The following is a 24041-nucleotide window of genomic DNA, read 5'->3' on the forward strand; positions in this document are numbered from 1 at the left end:
CCCAGTGGATTTAAAGGATTTTTTAGTTGCTCCCAAGGAGGCAGATGAACTGTTCCATTTTGATTAGGGAACAGGCCAAGGTACTCATCTTTTGGGGGGCAGGCAAGGACTGGAGGCCTCACATTGAATTGGCAATACATTGGTTGAGGACAAATGTGCAGCCGAATTGGCAATACATCGGTTGAGGACAAATGTGCAGCATGTTTTGGCATTGGTGGATACAAGCACAGAAGGCAGCCTGATATATGGCAATCCAGATAATTTTCCAGGGGCCACAGTTCATATAGATGGCTATGGAAGACCTACTATCAAAGTCAAAGCTGTGTCATTGCCGTTGGTCATAGGACAATTGCCTCCTCATGTGTATACTGTATACATATCCCCAGTAGCTGAATATATCTTGGGTATGAATGTACTTTATGGTTTGCACCTGCAAACAACAGCTGGAGAGTTTTGGCTATGAATATGGTCAGTAAAGCCTGTGTTATGGGGATATGCTAAACATGATCCACAGGTGTTACCCAAGCCAAGACATGTAGTTAATGTAAAGCAGTATTGCCTACAGGGAGGACATGCAGAAATAGGTGCCACTATATTGGAGTTAGAGAAAGTTGGCATTATTCATCTGGCTCATAGCCGATTTATTGCTCTGGTATGGCCAGTGAGAAAACCTGATGGTACCTGGAGAATGACTTTAGATTATCAAGAACTAAACAACGTAGTTCCTCCTTTACGTGAAGCCATGCCTTCAGTTCACAACTTGATGGATCAGCTGGTGACTCATCTGGGAACTTATCATTATATATTGGACCTTGCAAATGCTTTTTTCTCCATTCCAATCTCATCTGATAGACAAGATCAGTTTGCCTTCACCTGGGAAAGGAGGCAGTGGACGTTTCAAGTATTGTCCCAAGGTTATCTGCATAGCCCAACCATCGTCATGGTTTAGTGGCTGGNTCTTCACAGCTGTTGATATGGCTACTGGTCTTCTATTCGTATGGCCTTGTAAAGCCCCAGATCAGGTAAACACCGTGAAGTCATTGAATAGCGTTACAGCTATATATAGCCAGCCTGTAGTCATAGAGAGTGATAACAGAACCCACTTTACTGGACATGGCGTTCAGAAATGGGCCTCCCAGTTGTCTATTCAGTGGAAGTTACATGTGCCATATCATCCACAGGCAGCAGGGATGGTTGAACGGTACAATGGTCTTTTTAAAAAGGTACTAAATCTAGCTGCCCAACCCTCATCCCTGAAGGGGTAGACGTGGCAGTTATGGCCAACAGTCAGAATTCTAAATGAGAGACCCCGCAAGGGCGGACCCTCTCTAGTGGAAGCTCTGTTGCATAGGGCTGCAGCACCTATACGACTGCAAGTCACTACTAAAGATAAGCTTGTGAAGCCAGGATATGGCAAGAATGGAAATATTCTCTGACCACCCCAACCTACTGGCAACAGGGACGGACAGTAAAATGGGAATGGCCTTGGAGAATAGAAGTCCCCCATATATGCTGGATAGGTCTACTAGGGCCTTGGGCNTAGCCCATACTAGGTTGGCTGCGCACATGGGCAACCAACACTAAAACAGGTATAGCTCAGACTCCCACTCTGTCTAAATGGGGAACATATATAGAACGAAGGAGCACTGTGTCAATGAGTCCTCTTCCCAAAGAGTAGCAAACTGTGCTAGGCCCAGTAGAGGTTGTGGAGGAAACTGACACAACCCTGACCAATGGAGGTGGAGGCCACATCTTTCCATGAGGGACAGGGACCTATTACAGAGCAAGCCTGGTATACAGATGGCTCTAGCATGGGACCCTCAGCATTGGGGACAGCTGTTGCCATCCAGCCCTTAATAGATACTATGTGGTATAAAAATGGCACAGGGCAAAGCAGTCAATGGGCAGAATTGAGAGCAGTACGGATGGTGATAAAAAATGAGCCTGGGCCATTAACCATCTGTACTGACAGCTGGGCTGTGTACAAAGGTTTAACCCTTTAGATTTCTACTTGGAAATATCAATTGTGGATGGCAGGCCACTAACCCCTGTGGGGAGAAGCCATGTGGCAAGAGTTATGGGAATTGGGACATGAGAAAGAAGTAACTCTTTTCCATGTCACAGGACACTTTCCCTTAGCTAGTCCAGGAAATGATGTAAGATGGCTGGAGAGGGCCCTAGCTACTGATGTAGCCCAGTGGTTACAACAACGAATGCAGCATGCTGGCAGCAAAACCATGTGGATGGTGGCTCAAAGATGGGCCTTGACTATAAAATGGGAAGATGAGGTGAATGCCTGTCATGCTTGTCCAGTATGTGCTCAAGAGATGACACACCTGCAGCAGGTGCCCCATACAGATGGGCAAATAACTCGAGGAAAGGTACACCTGACTGGATGGCAAGTGGACTTTTTTGGACCACTGCCAAGGTCCGAGAATTTCAGATACATCTTCACAGCTGTTGATATGGCTACTGGTCTTCTATTCGTATGGCCTTGTAAAGCCCCAGATCAGGTAAACACCGTGAAGTCATTGAATAGCCAGGTAAACACTGTGAAGTCATTGAATAGCGTTACAGCTACATATAGCCAGCCTGTAGTCATAGAGAGTGATAACAGAACCCACTTTACTGGACATGGCGTTCAGAGGTGGGCCTCCCAGTTGTCTATTCAGTGGAAGTTACATGTGCCATATCATCCCCAGGCAGCAGGGATGGTTGAACGGTACAATGGTCTTTTAAAAAAGGGACTAAAGCTAGCTGCCCAACCCCCCATCCCTGAAGGGGTAGACGTGGCAGTTATGGCCAACAGTCAGAATTCTAAATGAGAGACCCTGCAAGGGCGGACCCTCTCTAGTGGAAGCTCTGTTGCATAGGGCTGCAGCACCTATACGACTGCAAGTCACTACTAAAGATAAGCTTGTGAAGCCGGGATATGGCAAGAATGGAAATATTCTCTGACCACCCCAACCTACTGGCAACAGGGACGGACAGTAAAATGGAAATGGCCTTGGAGAATAGAAGTCCCCCATATATGCTGGATAGGTCTACTAGGGCCTTGGGCAAAAGGATTAGAAGAAAACTTACAAATTTCACCTTGGGTGACAAGTATCTGGCCTCCCTGAGTAACGGTAACATGGCCTGGAATAGATAAACACACTATTCCAAACAGCACATTTGTATTATCATTATGGCCAATTATGAGTTCCCCTATACTGTTACATGTAGAACTTACAGATCCAATACTGTTAGCAGATAATGTGTGGTATCATAAACCAGGTATGATACCTATTCCTGCAACCATCCTTTCTCAGGATGACAAACTGCCATGTAGCTTACCAGAGGGGTGAGAACTCCCCCTATTGGTACCAATAACACTTCTGTCCATAGTGTTCTGGCTGCGGGCACCAGAGTCAACTGGGTACATACATACTTTCGTGTGATGAATGTGTCAGCTTACTGAATATGCACTGACCTTCCCATCAGTATGTCTACAGGATTCCCATGGAAAATCACACCAATGATGACTACTAAAAGGACATGTGCAGCTAAAGGACAGAACTACAGGACAAGCCTTAAGGCATATTGAACAGACAATAGGTTATATAAATGTAAGGGTCATTTATCCTCACTAAGGGAACATCGCAGAAGATTCTGAATGCATAGATTGTACGGCAAGGAACCCTGAAGGGGTGGATTGTTGGGAAAATATAGAAAAATGGTCAGGGCCTCTCGGATGTTCAGAATCTTGCCAAGCATCTGGTGTGGGTATGCACGTGTGCCCAGGTGTTCTTTGTCATTGTCTAATGTGATTGCGCATGTGCAGTTCTGCCCAGTCTGCCATCTTCTGTATGGAAATTGCAGACAGTGGGGCAATTCCAACACTGCTCGTCACATCCTGGGGTTGGATTCTGAGTCCCTAAAAGTGTTTTTGAATTATGGACTTAAATATAACAGACTAATGGCTCTGATACAAGGTGCTTCTAGAGATGCTCCAGGAAGCCACTAGGGTGACTTCTCCTAGCTCTGAATAAAGCCTATTATTTCTTCACCCATGGCTCCCAGGACCTTTTCCTATTACCTAGCTCGTAGACCTGTGTGGGGAGGGTTTGTGACCCAGTCTGTACAATGGGTTGGAGGGGTCTGTGAACCCTAGCCCTAGTTCTACAATATCCCACTCAAGTTACTTCCAGAGGAACTACACTATTTTAGTACTTAATGCATTTATAAAGTCACATTGAAGAACATATCAGCCTACAAAAGTCTTCATTTTATTTTTTAATTATTCTAGTATGACATGAACACTTGGTTAACATTCTTCATATGCTTTTAAATATATATACAAATATTTTAAATAGATTATTAGATGCTAACTCCTTAGGACATTACAATGCTAGGAGAGTTATAATTGCAAAAAATATTGAACACTAAACAAAACATAGCCATATCAATCTCCACAATTTTGCGATTGTCTCAATAAAAAGAGAACAGATATTAATAGGAGATCTAAATACTTCTCTTTAACATTTTTGTCAGTGAATTTATAACTTTCTCATTTCTCAGGCTGTAGATAATTGGGTTTAACAAAGGAATTATGACTGTGTAAAGTAGAGTCCATCATATCTTGATCATCTCCTTGTGGTGATCGAGGGCGCACATACATGAAGAGGAGGGGGCCATAGTACAAAGACACAGACAAGAGATGGGCTCCACAGGTGGAGAAGGCTTTCCTTATGCCTTTGATGGACTTCCTTTTTAAGATTGTAAAGATAACTAATGTGTAAGAGACAAGAACAGTCACAATGGTGAATATCTGTATTGAACCTGAGAAAATAAAAAAGTATTAGAAAATTAATAGAAGGGTCAGTACAGGAAATCTTAAATACTGGTATAATGTCACAGAAGCAGTGATGTATTATGATGAAATTACAGAAGGTTAATCTGAATAAAAAACTTTCATGCATCAAGGCATGAAACGGGCCACCTATAAATGATAAGACTAACAGCCAGACGTATAGCCTGTTGATCATAATCGTTGAATAAAGTAAAGGTTTGCATATGGCTACATAGCGATCATATGCCATCAATGCCAAGAGAAAACATTCCATTGTTTCACCGATTGCAAAAGGAAAAAATTGTATCATGCTTTCAGAGAGAGATTATCCTTCTCTTGGCTAACAAGTTGACCAGCATCCTGGGGGTGACAATAGATGATATCCAAGCATACAAAAAAGCTAAATTCCCAAGGAATAAGTACATTGGGCTGTGAAGGTGTGGCTCTTTCCAGATGACAGCAATCAGACCAAGGTTGCCCACAATGGTGATGAGATATACAACAAGAACAACAGGAACAGGGGGATTTTCCACTCTGGTTGATACGTAAATCCAGCGAGAACAAACTCTGTCAGCAGTGTTGCATTCTCCTTTCCATGTCCTCACCTCATCGGATGTCCCTGAAATGAAATGAAGTAAACATAAACAGCACATTCACTAAAGACTTATAAAGTGAAAATTGAGGGAAGAGGGTTAAATAAAACCATGCACTTAACACAATGCTCTCTTAATTTTTTTATTATTATTATAGTAAATGGAAACTATTTTGGGAAATGAAATAAGTTAAAATAAATGAAATTATTTTAATTAAAATTCTTTTGCAAGAGTTAACAGATTAAAATAGAAGGAGAGGCATGTTAAGCATGTGGTAAATTGGTGGGGACACTATGAGTGTAAAAGACAAATTTGCATCTTGAAAAGTGATACAGGATTAAAGCAAAAGATGTTTGACGAACCTGATTTAAAACATGAATTGTAAGCCATGTGAAGGATTTTGAACTCTGTTCTTCAGGCAATAGGCACACACCAAAATGTTTTAAAATGGTAAGAGGCACCATTACATTTTTTTAATTAATATTTTACTGTACAAAATAGGTTGCAGGGAGGGGAAACTGGAGTCAGGGATACTAACAAGGAAGCTGTTACTATTATCCAAATTATCCCCAACCAGATTACATATCGGAATAATCTGGGGATGGTTTTGTGCAAAATATAGATTGTGAGGTATTACTGTAGAAACAGACATAGTAGTTCAACAATAAGGTCTAATAATTTTCATATAAAAATTCCCCCCAAGTGATTCAAATGCATGTTAAGTGCCTAGTCAATGTGTGATTTGACTTTATGAGTGATGAGAAAGACAAAGAGATAGGGTCATAGAGTCAAAAGAATTCAAAATGTATACTCACTAAGACTTGACATTTTGGATATGTAGGGGGCGATCTATGAAGGAGATTAGAGTTATGGCATGACTGAGCAGACATCAAAAACAGATTGAGAACTCAGGTGCATTATAAAATTTGTGGAAGGAGCATGTCCAGGTGACATGTACTTAGTAGTGCGAGTCTACTAGAACTTCATAGAATAAAGACTTGGGATATTTAGAGGGTAGTTGAAAGCATAGTTATGAATGAACTTTCTGTTAGAGAGTACACAAAGAAAAGAAAGGCAAAGAAGAAATTAAAGGGGTTATAAAATGGATATACCTCTTTTATTAGAATTATTATTCAACATCTGATCCCCTTATCTTCCACATGTGTGTTAGTGATGAGTAGAGGTTACCATTTACTCTAGAAGCCAAAAGAGCTAGAAACTCACTTTCCCATCCCTCTTGCACCTAGAGTGAAAGTACTTGACCTAGGTTTGGCCAGTCAAACCAACCCATCATCAACTTGTAATTTGGAAAGAGGGAGACAAAGGTACAGGAAAAAAAGAAAATTTGGGTTGAAAAGGTAGCCAAGGCAGCAATGTCAAGTGTCCCGCTACTGCATCCTGCATCCACAGCAGTGGCATGGACAATGAGAGCAGTGGCATCCAAGTTCAGCACTAGGAACTGCAACCCTCATCCAGCTAGTGTTGGGACATGATTCTGACTGTTGACAGTCTGCCTTGCTTCCTTCTGTTCCTGCCCATTTTCCCAGATGATTCCTCCAATTTTCCTAGCAGTTATGTTTTAGACATATTTCCACTCAATAAACTTATTTACCATTGCAGTCTAGAGCTGTAGCTCTAAAAAGAGAGATGAGGAAGAGACCAGAAAAGGATACTGAGGAGAGTGATCAGAGAACCAAGAGGGAGACTGGAAAGCTCAGTATTGTAGACATGAAGAGAGGAAAGACACTCAGAGGACAAGATAAAGAGCTGTGCCAACTGCCAAAATAAATGCACTAATAGGGCAAGGAATGAATGGAGATCACCAAGTGTGAAAATCAAGAGATTTTTTAGTAGAAATTAAGGTAAAAAAAAAAAATACAAAACACAAAGTGAATGGGAAACAAGTCAGGAGAATGATACAGACTATTCCATGAAATGTGGAGAACAACTGGTATTTTTCTATTGCCAGTGGACAAATGTAAAAATTTTTCCTGTAGAACATTTTTAAACAAGTTTCCAAAAGAGAGGAGAGAAAATGAGAGGAGAGGAAGGCACCCAGAGGAGAAAAGGAAGAGAGAAATGGAAAGGGAAATTTAGTTCAGTAAAATAAAAACAAGAGGAAGGAAATTAAATAGGCAGAGAATAACAGAGACATTTTTAGATAGAATAGGAAAGACCAAAGTGGGAGACAGGAAGTATCAGAGAAAAGCTGAAGAAGAAATAAAGAGAAAGGCTCAGAGGCTTGGAAATAATTATTTATCCTAACCCTGGAGTTAATTTAAAATTGTCAATACTGGATCTTTTTCTTATATTCAAATTTCAGAGTTTATTTTCTTATGGAATTTGTGTATAAGAGATGTAATTTTAAATTTTACTTAGAAACATGAAGTTGTTTATTAATATAAGAGAACCATGTGAAAGTTCTTTTTGTGTCTAAAAGTTGCTTTATCTTTGTTATTATAGCAATTAGAAGTGACTTTCTCTAGAAATCCTGCTGGTTTTACTTGAGAGCAATTTTTTCTCCCCCATTTTTTTGAGCAGAATAAATAGAGCCAAAGCCTTGAACCTTATACAGCATATAAATAAGCAATGCCAATAATTCCAGTTGTTAAATGTATTTTTATTTGGAATAAAATAATGCAATCTTAAATCAATAAGTAATTGAAAAATCCTTTAATTCAACTTATATGAGGGGGTACTTATTATGTTATAAATAATAGAAACAGTATCAGAGTAGTGGAGGCATATTTGCTGCTATATATATGTGTGTATATATATATGTACATAAATAATAAACAAAATAGTTGTAAGAAGTGAATGATAGAATAGAGGAGTTAATATTTAAGTAACTTACCTAAAAGTTTTAATCAGAGTTGTGATTAGTTAAACAAAATAGATCTTTTTATAAACATTATCAGATTGTTTTTGGTATAAGAATAATTATGACCTAAATCTTTAAACCCAGTTTTATATTGTTTAAAGTTCTAGTTCACTAAGACAAATTCTTAGTTAGGACAGCAAGTAACAAAATATCATTAAAGGAATCAATTCACTCTTACATCTTCTATTTTGCTAGCCCAGATTTTAGTTCATGAAAATAAAATATACAGATAATTCACTAATTGCTTTCAGTTTTACACTTGGCTATTTTGGCATCTTGTAAACTCAATTTACAATTATTAAAAATTAAACAGCATTTTTATTCTACATAAAGAATAATGATTATTCCAGAAATCGTTTCTTTCTTACCCATATCTTCTAAGAAATTGTGGAGATCCTTTAGAAGTGGTAGGGGTCAGAAAGTAGAAAAATGCAATAGCACAGGAATAACGATAACATACATGATGATTCTTTGCATCCTGATTCATTTTGGAGGCTTCATTTCCCAAGATGAGGGAAGTGTTGTTTATATAAATTTGCATTGAACGGGAACATCAGCCAGTTGCACTACCGTGCTCTTCTGCCAGAAAGGAAGGAATGGAGAATGAAAATTCCCCTAATAGTTCCCAGGGATTCCCTTCAGGACAAGTTAAGATGTACTATGGGGCACTGTAGAGTTGAATGTGTATAAGAAGTCCAGGTTGTCCCACAGGGCATTATAGGCTTTGTTTTATAAACATCATGTCATTGAAAACAGTTCTAGTTCAACAATTGAAACTGCACTTTATGCCACTATTTTCTACCACAGATGACATGTCTGACGTGTTTATATGCAAACTTCAATTGCACATAATATTTCTTGCTCCGAGGGCTTTGATTAGTAAGGTCTCTTCTGAACTCATCAAAACATGATTTTAATGAGGCTAAATTTCTAAATTCCCTTCATTTGCAGACCCCACATAAAGGGATCCTCCTCATGCAAACTACAGCTCAAATTTCAGACATATACCTAGCTCCCAAATTTGAGCTGAAATCTGATGGGAAACCTTACTAGCAAAGATCAGAGGGAGAAAAAAAGGAAAACCAAAGACAAGGAGCACAGTGAGAGGTGGCCTAGATAAGTGCTTCCCAAACTTCAGTGCCTATAAATTTCCTGGAGATATGGTCAAAATGCAGATTCTGTTTCAGTAGTTCAGGGGTGGGGCTTGGGTGTCTTCCTCTCTAACATTTGCTATCCACAGGGCTTTCATCATTGAAAGACACTTGCCATCCACAGGGCTTTCATCTTTCATTATGGAAAATCAAAGAGCCTAGATCACTGGAGAAACAAACAAAAATGGTAAATGTGGCTGGTAATCAAAGAGAGAAGCCAGTTGGGGACAGGGAGGCAGCATGGGTGGATGACATGGGATCTTGAAGGCTGGGTCAGGGACTTTGTTCTTTATCCCCATAAAAGAAAACACTTGAGGAATTGTGAGCATGCTGGTCACATGTTCAGATTTGCCTTTTGGTCATTAACAAAGTAGTCAATGAACATTCATTTAGAAAAATAAAACTTAATTTACTCATTTGTGACTTTCAGATTTAATAAATAAATAAATAACGATACATAACTACCCACATAGTAAAAGGATTCCTTAAAAAAAAAAAAAGTTAAACCTAAATCATAAACTTGAGTCATGGCTGACAAGACAGTGGGAAAGGGAAGGGCATATTTTATAGCAGACTCATTAATCAATTTCCTTGCTTCTTTAAAATTTTGCTAATAAAGTACAAAGAAGAGAGGGAAAAGCTAAATAAATTAAAAAGGAGTCATTGTGAAAACTTGCAGAAGTATAGACTAAGCTGGATGATGTGCAGAGGTAGCTTTTCACATGACCAAAACTTGACTTAAATTTACTGCCCTTTTAAATTTTGTGTAATTATCTTTAAACCATTTTGTTGCCTATCTTTGAGCATAAAAGGTCTGTAGTGCTGCATCCAGATGGATAGAATTTTCAATTTCAGTCTTGAAAAAGAGTCATGGTATCTCATTTTGGTTTTAATTTGCTTTTCCCTTTGTTGAGCATCTTTTTCCATCCTTGTTTGCAATATACTTATCTTCATTTTTAGTGTCTTTAATAGTTTTGCTTATTTGTTAATTGGTTTATTTATTTTATTATTGAGTTTCGAGAGTCCTTCCTATAACCTGGATACAAGTCTTTTCTCAGGTATAGATTCTACAAATATTTCTTCGTGATTGCCTTTACCTTCAATAATATATCACGCTGGTCCATTACACTTGTGACATTATGCTGATTGGACCTAGTGAGCAAGAATAATAATTACACTGGACTTATTGGTAAGATATTTTTGTGAAGGTGAGAACTGAAATGGACAAAAATCAGGGCCTACTACGTCAGTGAAATTTCTTGGGGTCCACTGGTGTGGGGCATGTCAATATCCTTTATAAGGTGAAGTGTGTTATATCAGGTTCCTCCTACAACCACACAATCTAATGGGACTCTTTGGATTTCAGAAGCAACATATTCCTCATTTGGTTGTGTTACTCTATTCTATTTTCCCAGTGACAAAAAATGCTGCTAGTTTTGAAATGGATACAGAACAGGAAAGGCTCTATAGTAGGTACAGACTGCTGTGCACGATACTCTGCCACTTGCACCATTCCCTGGAATGACCAGCTTGCTACCTGGGGGCAGGTTGATTGCACTGGATAGTTTCCATTAGGGAAAGAGCAGTGTTTTGTTCTTACTGGCGTAGACATTCACTCTTGATACAGATTTGCCTCTGCTGCATACAATGGTTCTGCCACAATTATTAACCATTGACTTACTGAATTTTTTATCCAGTCTTGGTATTCAACACAGAACTGGTTCTGATGAAGAAAGTCATTTCACAGCAAAATAAGTATGGCCTGGTCTGTGCTCACTGAATTTACTGATCTCACTATATTCTTCAGCATCCAGAAGCAGCTAATTTGGTGGAGTGGTGGAATGGCCTTTTAAAGACTCAGTAACAGTGCCAGAGACGGATGGCAATACCTCGAAGTACTGTTGCAAAGTTCTCCAGAATGCTGCATATGCTCTGAATCAGCATCCAATATATGGCGCTGTTTCTCCCATAGCCAGGATTCATGGGTCCAGAAATCAAGGGATGGAAATATGAGTTGTACCACTCACTTTTACCACTCACTTTTATTAAGACATAGTCAAATTCTTTTTAGAGGTACTCCACTATTTTAGTGCTCAATGTATTTATAAATTCACGTTGAAACATATAAGCTTGTAAAATTTGTTTTTTTGTTTTAAGCTTTAATTATTCTAATATGATGTGAACATGATTAAAATCTCTGTATGGTTTTGAGTAACATGTGTAAGTGTGTTAAGGAGTTTATAAGGAATTACAACTTTAAGGCATTAAAATACTAGTGCAGGGTTGGTGTCTCCTGAAATGAAATAAAGTAAACTTAAAAAGAACATTCACTGATGACATACAAAATGAATATTGGGGGATGAGAGTTGAATATAACCATATACTTAACAGAATAACTTCTTAAGTTTATATTACTACTATAATAGATATTAAGTATTTGGGGGAATTAAAGAAATAGAAAAAATGCAATTTTTTTGGTTCACAGAATCAAAAGATTTAGACAAAAGAAGAGGCTTTCTGAGCAAGTGGTAAATTTATAGGGACACTATTGAGTATGGGAGGGAAATTTTGTGTCTTAGATATGGGCACAGGGCCAAGGGAATAGATGGTTAAGAAGCCTGTATTAAAACATGTATTTAAGGCTGGCCTGGTGGCGCACTGCTACAGTGCGCCGCTTGGGAGCGCGGTGGCACTCCCGCCGAGGGTTCAGATCCCACGTACAGACCGGCTGCTCACTGGCTGAGCGAGGTGCGGGTGCAACACCGAGGGTTGCGATCCCGTTGCCGTCCCGGTCCGGTACAGGCGTGACACTGAGGGTTGCGATCCGTTGCCGGTCACGAAAAAAGATAAAAAGAGAAACAAACAAACAAACAAACAGAACATGTATTTAATGGCATGTGAAGGATTTTTAACCTTATTCCTCAGGCAATAGCCATGTACTAAAAAGTTTTAAGAGGAGAAGTAGCATCATAAGAAATTTTTTACGTTAAATATTTTTTACTCTACAAAATATGCTACAGGGATGGGAAACAAGTCAGGAATACTAAGAAGAGAGCTACTACTATAGTTGAGGGTTTCTCAAACCATGTTACACTCAGAAATGTGGAGGGGGAGCTTTTTTATGTACAATACAGGTTGTGAGGTTTTACTTAGAATATATTTCAGAAATTCAAAAAGAAGGTCTAATAATTTGTATTATAAAAGTGCTCCAGAGGTAATTCCTATGTAGGTGAAGTGCCTAGTCCATGTATGAAATAACATTGTGAGTAATGAGAATGATAAAGACATAGATGCGAAGAATTCAAAATTGTGGGACACTAAGACTTTGTGACACATTAGATGTGAAAGGAGTGCTCAGTGAAGAGAAAGGATTCACTTGCTGATGGGGTAGAGAGTCATCAAAAATTGAGATGGAAAACTTAAATATATTGGCAAATTTGTGAAAAAAAAGCATCATCCGATCATCCAGGTGAGATGTACAGAGTAGTATGGATCTAATAGATCCAAGTATAAATAATGATTTGGAAGTCATCGTGGTATTTGAAAACATAGTTATAAACGACCTGTCCACTGGAGAGTGTACACACTGAAACAGAGAACGGTAAGGGGAAAACTTGAAGGAGTTACATTAAGGAGGTTATAATGCAGAGAGACATCATTTATTAGATGGCCAGCGTCTCATCACCTCTTACCACATGAGTCTTGATGTCAGGAGGAGACTGTCACCCACTGTAGAAGCATAAAGTGGTAGAAACTTGCTCTCTGATTCCTCTTGCACCTAGAGTAAGGGGACTTGATCAAGGTTTGGCCAGTCAAACCCACATATACTGGATTTGGAATATGGAGAGAGACAGACAAAGGTAGAGGGGCAAAAAAAATTTTGGTGGCAAAGGCAGCAATGTAAAGACTTCAGCTAATGCATCCTCCATCCACAACAATGGCGTTGATTTGGGTGCTGTGGCAGCCAAGTTCAGAAGAGTAACCGCTGCCCTCATCAAGCTAGTGCTGAGGCATAAATTTGGCTATAACTGGCTGCCTTGCTTCCTTCTGTCCCTGCCCGTTTTCCCACATGATTCCTCCAACTTCCTCAGCATTTTCATTTTATACAAATTTTCATTCAATATACTCATTTCCTGTTGTAACCAAGAGTCTTATCTCTAACCAAAGAGAGACAAGGGAGAGACCAGAAAAGGATACTGAGCAGAGTGATCATGGAAAGCAGCAGGAGAGCAAGTGGACAGCCGAGTGCTGTGGACACGAAGACAGGAGAGATACTCGAGGACGACAAAATGAAGGACTGCGCCGACTGCCAAACGTAATGCACTAGTAGGGCGGGCACTGAGCAGAAGTCACCAAGTGCGGAAGTTAAGAGATTTTTAGTGACATTGTGAGAGCAATTTCTGATTTATGATAGAGTAAAGGTCAGAAAATAATTCAAAGTGAATGGGAAACAAGTAAAGGGAACAATACAGAGTATTCCATGAAATGTGGAGAACAGCTGGCATTTTCCTACTGCCAGTGGACGAATGTAAAAATTTTTCTTGTACATTTTAATACAAGTTAAGGAAAGGAGAGGAAGGCATCCAGCGGAGAAAAGGGTCAAAGAAATGCAAAGGGAAATGGGGTTGGAGAAAAGAAAACAAGAGTGAGAAAATAGAAATAGGCTGAGAATCACAGAGTCATATATGGATAAGTGTAGGAAAGATAGGGCTAAGAGGCAGGGAGGAAGTATCAGATAAACGCTGAAGGTAAAATGAAAAAACAGGCTCAGAGACTTGGGGTTGAATTTTGTCTGAACTCCGGAGTTTTTAAAATATATCGACCCTGAATCTTTTCCGTTTACTCAAAATCCAATGTTTATTTTCCTATGGAATTTATGCATGGAAGAGTGACCTGATTTTAAATTTTATTTTACAAACTTTATTTGTTTATTAAGTTATTAGCATTCCAAAAATTCTTTCCACATTTAAAAGTTGCTTTATCTTTGTTATTACAGTGATAAGAATTGACTTTCTATAAAAGTCCTGCTGGTTTTACCTGAATGCAATTTACCCTTCTAGTTCTTTTTAGCAGAGTAAAATTGAGCCAAAGGCTCAAACCAGATACAGGATATAAACAACCAATGCCAATAATACAGTTGCTAAATTCTTGTATTTGGAATAAGCACCCTTCCTTGCAATTTCAAATCACTTAATAATTGAAAATTCTCAAATTCAGTTTGTGCGTTGATACTTATGTTATAAATACTGGAAAGAATAGTGAGGCACATTTTCTCCATATTTCCTGTGAGATGTATATACACATATGTAATTTCTTTGGTGAATGAAATTATAGTCAGAAGTGGATCAAATAACAGCAAAGTTAATAATAGCAAAGTTAATATTTAAGTGAATTACTTAAAAGTTTGTGATTAATTAAACATAACGGGTCTTTTTATCACAATGACGAAAAGTATTTTTTTATAAAAATCACTATGAAACCTAGTGTTAAATTCTTTGATATTCTTATGTTCTTGGTCATCACAACTTATAAAGTCATTATAAGTAGGTTAATAAAAAATGAATATCATTAAAGGAAATAATTCAATCTCATAGCTATCTTGCTTATTTAAATTTTAGTCATGAAAATAAAATATACAGATAACTCAGTTTTCTAATTTCAACTTGGCTATTTTGGCAGCTTGCAAACCAAATATAAAATTATTAGAAAATAAACAACATTTTAACTTTCTATATCAACAATAATAAATATTACAGAATCATTTCCCTGTTACCTGTATCTTGTAAGAAATTGTGAAGATCCTTTTAAAGTGTTAGGCTTTCAGAAAAAGGAAAAATACAACAGCACGGGAATGACAATAACATAAGCAGCAATTCTCTGCACATGGATTTATTAAGAAGGCTTCATTTCTCAAGCTCAGGAAAATGTTGCTTATATAAATTTTCTTTGAACATAAGATTTAATTAGTTGTATAACTGTGTGTTTTTGCCATAAGAGGACGGAGAAAGAACCGAAATTCCCTGAGAGAGCCTGAGGATTCCCTGAAGGACAAAGTTAAGCTGTGGATGTGGTAGTGAATGAGAATCCATGCTGTCCCACAGAGCATCACAGACTTTGAAATCGTAAATATTCATTCACTGTAGGCATTTCCAGTTTTAAGAATTTATATTGCACAGTAAGCCACTATTTCTCAGCACAAAGGAAATTTCTAACAGGCTTCAGTTTATGTGTAAAATTTGTTGCTCTGAGTGCTTTGATTAGTCTGTTCTTCTGAGCTAATAAAAACATGATTTTAAAAAGGCCAGAAATCTAGATTCCCTGCAGAAGCCAAGCCCAAGTAAAGTTGTTCTCCTCATGTAAACCGCAGCTCAAATTCCAGACATATACTTAGCTCCCCAGCTTTACCTAAAATCTGATGAAAAATCTTACTAGGCTTAAGTCAAGAGAAGGAATAAAGGAAAAACAAAGAAAAAGGACTGCAGTTCACCTCTTTGGGAAATGGCCTGAGTCAGTACTTTCCAAACTTCACTATCTGAATTTCCTGGAGATCTTGTTAAAATATAAATTCTATTTCAGTAGTTCTAGGTTGGTATGCAGAAGTCTTTTTTTCTAACAAGGTGATACCTATGGACACTGAAGAACATAGATTATCAGAGAGTTTTGATCTTTGGAGGAAAAAAATGATGTAACTGTGGCTGGCATTCAAAGGTAGAAGCAGAAAGGAACAAGATGGGGTCAGGAAGGTCAGCACAGGTGAGCATGGAGGCTGGGTCAGGGACTTTGAGATTTACCCCAACTTAAAGGAAAACAATTGAAATATTTCAAACATGGTAAAATGTTCACTCTTCTCTTTGAGCATTAACAGGGCAACTTGTCAATAAACTTTTATTCAGCCTATGGAGTGGGAGAAAATATCTGTGAAGTATGCACCCAACAAAGGATTAATATCCAGAATATACAAAGAACTCAAACAACTTAACAGTAAAAAGCCAAATAATCCAATTAAAAATGGGTAAAGGAGCTTACTAGGCATTTCTCAAAAGAAGATATATGAATTGCCAGCAGACACATGACAAAATGCTCAACATCACTCAGCATCAGGGAAGTCCAAATCAAAACCACACTGAGATAATCATGTCACCCTAGTTAGACTGGCTATTCTCAAAAAGACGGAGCGTAACAAACACTGGTGAGGATGTGGAGAAAGGGGAGCCCTCCTGCACTGCTGATGGGACTGTAAATTGGTGCAGCCATTGTGGAAAATGGTATGGATTACATTATATAATGTTGAATATACTAATTGTCCTGATTTGAATACCACATAATGCACATAGGTATTGAGATTCAATGCTGTACTCCACAGATATATACAGTCAACTATGCTCCAATAAATAAATAAACAAATAAACAAAATATGGAAGTACTAGGAAAAAAATTTTAAATAAATTATAAATAGCCAATAAAACCTACTATTCAGAAAAATAAAACTTTATTTGTGACATTAGATTGGTTATCTGAATAGTGATATGTAACCATCTTCATTTATTTTATTTTTTTATTTTGTCATAACACGATATAGACATTTTTTGTTAACCCTAACCCCCCTCCCTCTCCCTTTCCCATCTCTGCTTGTCTCAGTTCTGTTCTCTCATTTTGAAAGTTCAAGGAATTATTGTGATTGTTGTATCTTTCTTTCTTTTTTTTTCTTAAGCTCCCCCTTATGAATGAGGACATCTGGTGTTTCTCTTTATCTACCTGGCTTATTTTACTTACCATAATTTTCTCTAAGTTCATCCATGTTGCTGCAAATGGCAGAATTGCATTCCTTTTTATGGCAGAGTAGTATTCCATTGAATATATATACCATGTTCTCCTTATCCAGTTATCCATCAGTGGACATTTTGGTTGGTTCCAACTTTTAGGTACTGTAAATAAAGCTGAAATAAACATGGAAGTGCAGGTAATTTTTTTGGCATGTTGATTTCCATTCCTTTGGGTATGTACTCAGCAGTGGGATTGCTGGATTGTATGGCAGTTCTATCTGTAGTTGTCTGAGGAATGTTCATACTTTTTCCCATAACGGCAGCACTAATTTACAGTCATACCAACAGTGTAGGAGGGTTTGCCTTTCTCCAAAACCTCTTCAGCATTTGTTATTCTCTGTCTTTTGATACTGGCATAAGATGATATATCACTGTGGTTTTCATTTGCATTTCCCTGATTTGCTCAGTGTTGTTGAGCATTTTTTTATGTGTCTGTTGTACATTTGTATATCTTCCTTTGAGAAAAGCCAATTCAACTCTTTGTTCACTTTTCAATCTGGTTACTTGTTTTTTTACTATTAAGTTGTTTGTGGTCCTTGTATATTCTGGATATTAATCCATAGTCAGATGCATAGTTTGCAAATATTTTCTCTAATTTTGTAGGTTGTCTTTCACTCCGTTAACTGTTGCTTTGGCTGTGTAGAGCTTTTAACTTTTATTTATATGTATGTTTAAGATAATTTATTATACATATATGTGGAGTACTAAGTTGATTTTCAATAGTTGTGTACAATGTGTGATGTTTAGATCAGGATAGTTAGCTGATTCATCATTACAACATATTACATTCTTTGTGTCCATTAACCAATTTCTCATTAACCCCCTCTCCCTCTCCTCTCTTCCCCTTTTCACCTCTAGTAACCACCGACCTTTTCTCTCCTTCCGAAAGTTACTTATTATTGTGATTGTTTCTTTCTTTCCCTCTCTCTGTCTCTATTATTTATTTGTTTATTTATGGACTCAGCTCCCACTTATGAATGGGAACAGGTGGTATTTCTCTTCCTGCATCTGGGTTGTTTCAATTAGGATAATTTTCTCCAGCATCATCCATGTTGTTGCAAATGGCAGAGTTTCATTCCTTTGTGTGTGTTTGTGTGTGTGTGTGTGTGTGTGTGTGTGTGTGGCTGAGAAGTATTCCATTGTGTATATATACCACATTTTCCTTATCCAGTCATCCATCAATGGACATTTAGGCTAGTTCCATAGCCTGGCTATTGTAAATAGAGCTGCAATTAACATGGGAATGTGGTATCCCTTTAACATGATGATTTCCAATCCTCTGTATATAGTTCCTAGTAGTGGGATTGCTGGATCATGTAGAAGTTCTAGCTGTAGTTGTTTGAGGAATCTCTGTACTTTTCTGCATAGTGGCTGTACTAATTTACAGTTCCACCAACAGTGCAGAAAGGTTTCCCTTTCTCCACATCCTCATAAGCATTTGTTATTCTCAGTATTTTTAATGATGGCCCATCTAACTGGGGTGAGATGATATCTCAAAGCAGTTTTGATTTGCATTTCTCTGATGATTACTGATGTTGAGCATTTTTTCATATACCTGTTGGCCATTTGTATGTCTTCCTTTGAAAAATGTCTATTCAGCTCCTGTCCCCATTTTTAAAATTGGATTATTTGGTTTTTTGCTCTAAAGTTGTTTTAGCTTTTTGTATATTCTGGATATTAATCCCTTGTCAGATGCATAGTTTGCAAATATTTTCTCCCACTGTATGGGTTGTCTTTTCCGTCTGTTGATTGTGTCTTTTGCTGTGCAGATGTTTTTTAGTTTGATTTAATCCCATTTGTTTTTTGTTTGTTTGTTTGTTTTGTTTTGTTGTCTGTACTTTTGGGGTCTTATTCATAAAGTCTTTGCTCAGTCCTACCTCCTGGAGTGTTTCTCCTGTGTTTTCTTCTAGGAGTTTTACAGTTTCAGGTCTGATATTTAAGTCTTTAATCCATTTTTAATTGATTTTGGTATATGGTGAGAGGTACAGATCAAGTTCCATTCTTCTACAAATGGATATCCAGTTTTCCCATCACCGTTTATTGAAGAGTTTCTCCTTTCCTCATTGTATGTTCTTAGTGCCCTTGTCCAAGATCAGTTGGCTGTAGATATATGGGTTGATTTCTGGGTTCTGCATTCTGTTCCTTTGGTCCACATGTCTGTTTTTATGCCAGTACAATGCTGTTTTGGTTACTATAGATTGGTAACATAGTTTGAAGCAAGGAAGTGTAATGCCTTTGGCTTTATTGTTGTTTTACTCAGGACTGCTTGGCTGTTCAGGGTCTTTTGTTGTTCCATATGAATATTAGGATTATTTTTCTATTTCTGTGAAGAATGTCATTGGTATTTTGATGGGTATCACATTGAATCTGTTGATGGCTTTGGGTAGTATGGACATTTTCACTATGTTGATTCTTCCAGTCCATGAACATGGAATTCATCTTTTGGTGCCTCTTTAATTTCTTTCAGTAGTGATTTCTAGTTCTCATTGTGGAGATATTTCACCTCCTTGGTTAGATTTATTCTTATGTTTTGTTTGTTTGTTTGTTTTGGTGACTATTGTAAATGGGCTTGCTTTTCTGATTTCTTTTTCTTCTAGTTTGTCGTTGGAGTATAAAAATGCTACTGACTTTTGTAAGTTGATTTTGATATAATCCAATGTGTTTATTTTTTCTTTTGTTGCCAGTGCTTTTGGGGTCTTGTTCAAAAGTCTTTGCCCAGTCCTACTTCCTGAAGTGTTTCCACTATGTTTACTTTATTCCTTTTATGGCTTCAGGTGTTATATATAAGTCTTTAATCCATTTTGAGTTGATTTTGCTATATGGTAACAAATACAGGTCTAGCTTTATCCTTCTACATATGGATGCCTAGTTTTCCCTGCACCATTTTTTGAAGATGCAGTCCCTTCCCCAAGGTATGCTCCTGTCACTCTTGTCAAATATCAGTTGAATGTAAGTATGTGAGTTGATTTCTGGGCTCTCTATTCTGTTCCATTGGTTTGAGTGTCTGTTTTAATGCCAGTACTATGTTGTTTTGGTTACCATAGCTTTGCAGTATAGTTGAAGTCAGGTAGTGTTATGTCTCCAGCTTTATTTTTTATTTTTGTTCAGGATTGCTTTGGTTATTCAGGATGTTTTGTTGCTCTGTATCAAAGTATGAAAGTTAATATTGTTTTTTCTATTTCTGTGAAGAATGTCATTCATATTTTGATGGGGATTACATTGAATGTGCCAATCACTTTGGCAAGTATGGACATTTCACAATGCTAATTCTTCCAATCCAAGAGCATGGGATGTCTCCATCTCCATCCTTTTGTGTCTGCTCTAATTTCTTTCTTTCTTTTTATCTTTTTTGAAAGAGCTTTATTGAGCATACTTTACATTTTTTAAAATTCACCATTTTAAGTGCACAGCTGTTTAATTTTTTCTGCAATTCAATTTTAGAGCATTTTTACCATGCCAAAAGATCTTTCTAACTTTACTTTACTGGGTGCATTTTTTAATGTGGTAAAAAGCTTTAGCATGAGATCTACCCTCTTTTCAAATTCATACAATGAAAAAGTACACATAAGCATTCAATACAGTATGTTAACCATAGCTACAATGTATATAGCAAATCTGTAGAACTTAATTATAACTCTACATTTATAAGCATTGCATAGGAAATTTTTATTTCCTACTCTCACCAGCCTATGAAAATCACCATTAAACTCTGCTTCTATATGTTTAATTATTTAGATAACACATTAGTGTAATCAAGCAGTATTTGTCACTCCCAAACTGGTTTATTTTATTTAGCATAATGTCATACAGGCTCATCAATGTTGTTGGATATGGCAGGATTTCTTTTTTCCTTTTTTATTGAAGAATAAATAATTATACATATTTTGGGGGTACATCCTTGACTACTATGTATATAACATGTGATATCAAATGCATACTATTAGCATATTCATTATTATAAAACATAATCATTTTTTGTGTCACTTACCCAATATCTTCCCAATCCCCCTCCACCTTTCCCTCTTCTGACCTCTGGAAAACATGGATTTGTTCTCTCTTTCTGAAAGTTCAGCATATTATTGTGTTCTTTCTATCTTTCTTTCTTTGTTTCTTTCTTTCTTTCTTTCCTCTCTTAGCGTTCACTTATGAGCAGGGACATGCAGTATTTCTCTTTTGGTGTCTGGCTTATTTCACTTAACTTAATCTCCAAACTCATCCATGTTGCTGGAGCACTCAGATATATAAAGCAAATACTATTAGACCTTAAGAAAAGGACAGATTCCAATATGATAATAGTGAAGGATCTGAGCACCCCTCTGTCAGCACTGGACAGATAATATAGGCAACAAATCAACAGAGAAACACAGGATTTAAACTACACCTTAGACCAATTGGACCTGGCAGACATCTACAGAACATTTCAACCAACAATTACAGAATATACATTCTTCTCATTCACACATGGAACATTCTCCAGGAGAGAATACATGTTAGGTCACAAATCAAGTCTCAGCAAATTTTAAAAAATCAAAATCCTTTCAAGAAGCTTTCCAGACTACAACAGATTAAAACTGGAAATCAATAACAAGCAAATCTCTGGAAACTATACAAAGACATTAAAACTAAATAACAGGCTCCTGAATGACCTGTGGGTCCAAGAAGAAAGTAAACCAGAAATCAAAAAAATTTCTTGAAATTAATGAAAAAAAACACATCATACCAAAACCTGTGCAATACTTCAAAAGCAGCCCTAAGAGGGAAGTTTATTGCAATAAATGCTTACATCAAAAGAAAAAGAAACATATCCAATAAATGGCCTAATGCTACATCTCAAAGAAATAGAAAAACAAGAACAATCCAATCCCCAAAATAGTAGACAGAAAGCAATAATTAAGATCAAAGCAGAAGTAAATAAAATAGAGACCCAAAAGTGTTACAAAAGATTAATGAAACAAAAAATTGGTTTTTTGAGAAGATAAATAAAATAGACAAACCATTTTCAAAGTGAAGAAAGAAAGAAAGAAAGAAGACTCAAACAACAAAAAATCAGAAAAGAAAAAGGAGACATTACAAATGATACTAAAGAAATACAAAGAATCATTAGAGACTATTATACACAACTATATGCCAATAAATATGAAAATCTGGAAGAAAATGATAAATTTCTAGGCACAAACAAACTACCAGGACTGAGCCCAGAAGAAATGGAACACTCTTTATTTTAGCAGTGATTTGTAGTTCCCATTGTAGAGATCTTTCACCTCCTTCACTAAATTTTTTCCTAGATTTTTTTGTTGGTGGTGGTGTTTGTTTGTTTTTGGTGACTATTGTAAATGGGCTTGCTTTCTTGATTTCTTTTTCTGCTAGTTTATTATTGGAGTATTAAAAAAGCTACTTATTTTTGCATGTTGATTTTGTATCCTGCAACTTTACTGAAATTGTTTATCCCCTCTAAGAGTTTTTTAGTAGAGTTTTTAGGTTTTTCTATATGTAGGGTCCTGTCATCTACAAACAGGAACAGTTGGACTTTGTGTTTTCCAATCTGGATTCCCTTTACTTCTTTCTCTTGCCTGATTGCTCTAGCTATTACTTCTAATACTATGTTAAATAGGAGTGGTGAGAGTGGACATCTTTGTCTCATTCCCATTTTTGAGGAAGATTTCAGCTTGTCTCCAATCAGGATGATATTGGCAGTAGGTTTGTCATATATGGATTTTATTGTTTTGAGATAATTTCCTTCTATACCTAATTTGCTTAGAGTCTTTATCATGAAAAGGTATTGAATTTTGTCCAAGTCTTTTTCTGTATCTTTTTCTGGTTTTGGTATCATGGTGTTGATGGCCTCATAGAATGAGTTTGGGTGAATAGCCACTGTTTCAATTTTTTGCAATAATTCGAAGAGAATTGGTATTAATTCCTCTCTAAATGTCTGGTAGAATTCAGTAGTGAAGCCATCCATTCCTGGGCTTTTCATTGTTTGGAAACGGCTGGACACTACTTCAATCACATTGCTTGTTATTGGTCTGTTCAGGTTTTCTATTTTTTCTTGGTTCAGTCTTAGTAGTTTGTATGTGTCCAGAAATTCATTCATTTCCTCCAGGTTTTCAAATTTGTTGGCGTATTGTTCTTTTAAATAGTCTCTAATGATACTTGGTATTTCTGTTGAATCAGTTGTAACATCTCCTTTTTCATTTCTGATTTTTTTTTTTTTGTTATTTGGGTCTTCTAGCTCTTTAGATAGCTTCGCTAATGGTTTGTCTATATTGTTTATCTTCTCAAGAAACCAACTTTTTGTTTCATCACTCTTTTGTATCATTTTTTCAGTCTCTATTTTATTTATTTCTACTCTGGCCTTAACTCTTTCTTTCTATTGGCTAATTTTGTGAATGGATTGTTCTTGTTATCTAGTTCTTTAAGAATAACATTAGGTTCTTTGTTAGAAATGTGTCTATTCTTTTCATGTAAATGTTTTTGCAATATAATTCCCTCTTAGTACTGCTTTTTCAGTATCTCACAGGTTCTGGTATGATGTGTCTTTATTTTATTTATTTTTAAATTTTTATTATTAGTATGTACATTACTACAAAATGTAATGTTTCTTTATGCCCTCTACCTGACCTATCACTCCCCAAATCCTCTCCCGTCCTCCTCCACACCCCCATCACTGGCTTGTTTTCTCCTTCTGAAAGTTTAATGTATTTTTGTGGTTTCTTTCTTTCTTTCTTTCTTTCTTTCTTTCTTTCTTTCTTTCTTTCTTTCTTT

General features: G+C 37.0%; 1 pseudogene; it reads right to left on the reverse strand.

The window, feature by feature from the left end:
• Positions 1 to 4503: 4503 nt before the first annotated feature.
• Positions 4504 to 11439, reverse strand: LOC103604462 (annotated as a pseudogene).
• Between the last annotated feature and the right edge of the window lie 12602 nt (positions 11440 to 24041).

The sequence above is a fragment of the Galeopterus variegatus genome, unplaced genomic scaffold (genome assembly GCF_000696425.1).
Source record: "Galeopterus variegatus unplaced genomic scaffold, G_variegatus-3.0.2 Scaffold5157, whole genome shotgun sequence".
NCBI classification, from domain to species: domain Eukaryota; kingdom Metazoa; phylum Chordata; class Mammalia; order Dermoptera; family Cynocephalidae; genus Galeopterus; species Galeopterus variegatus.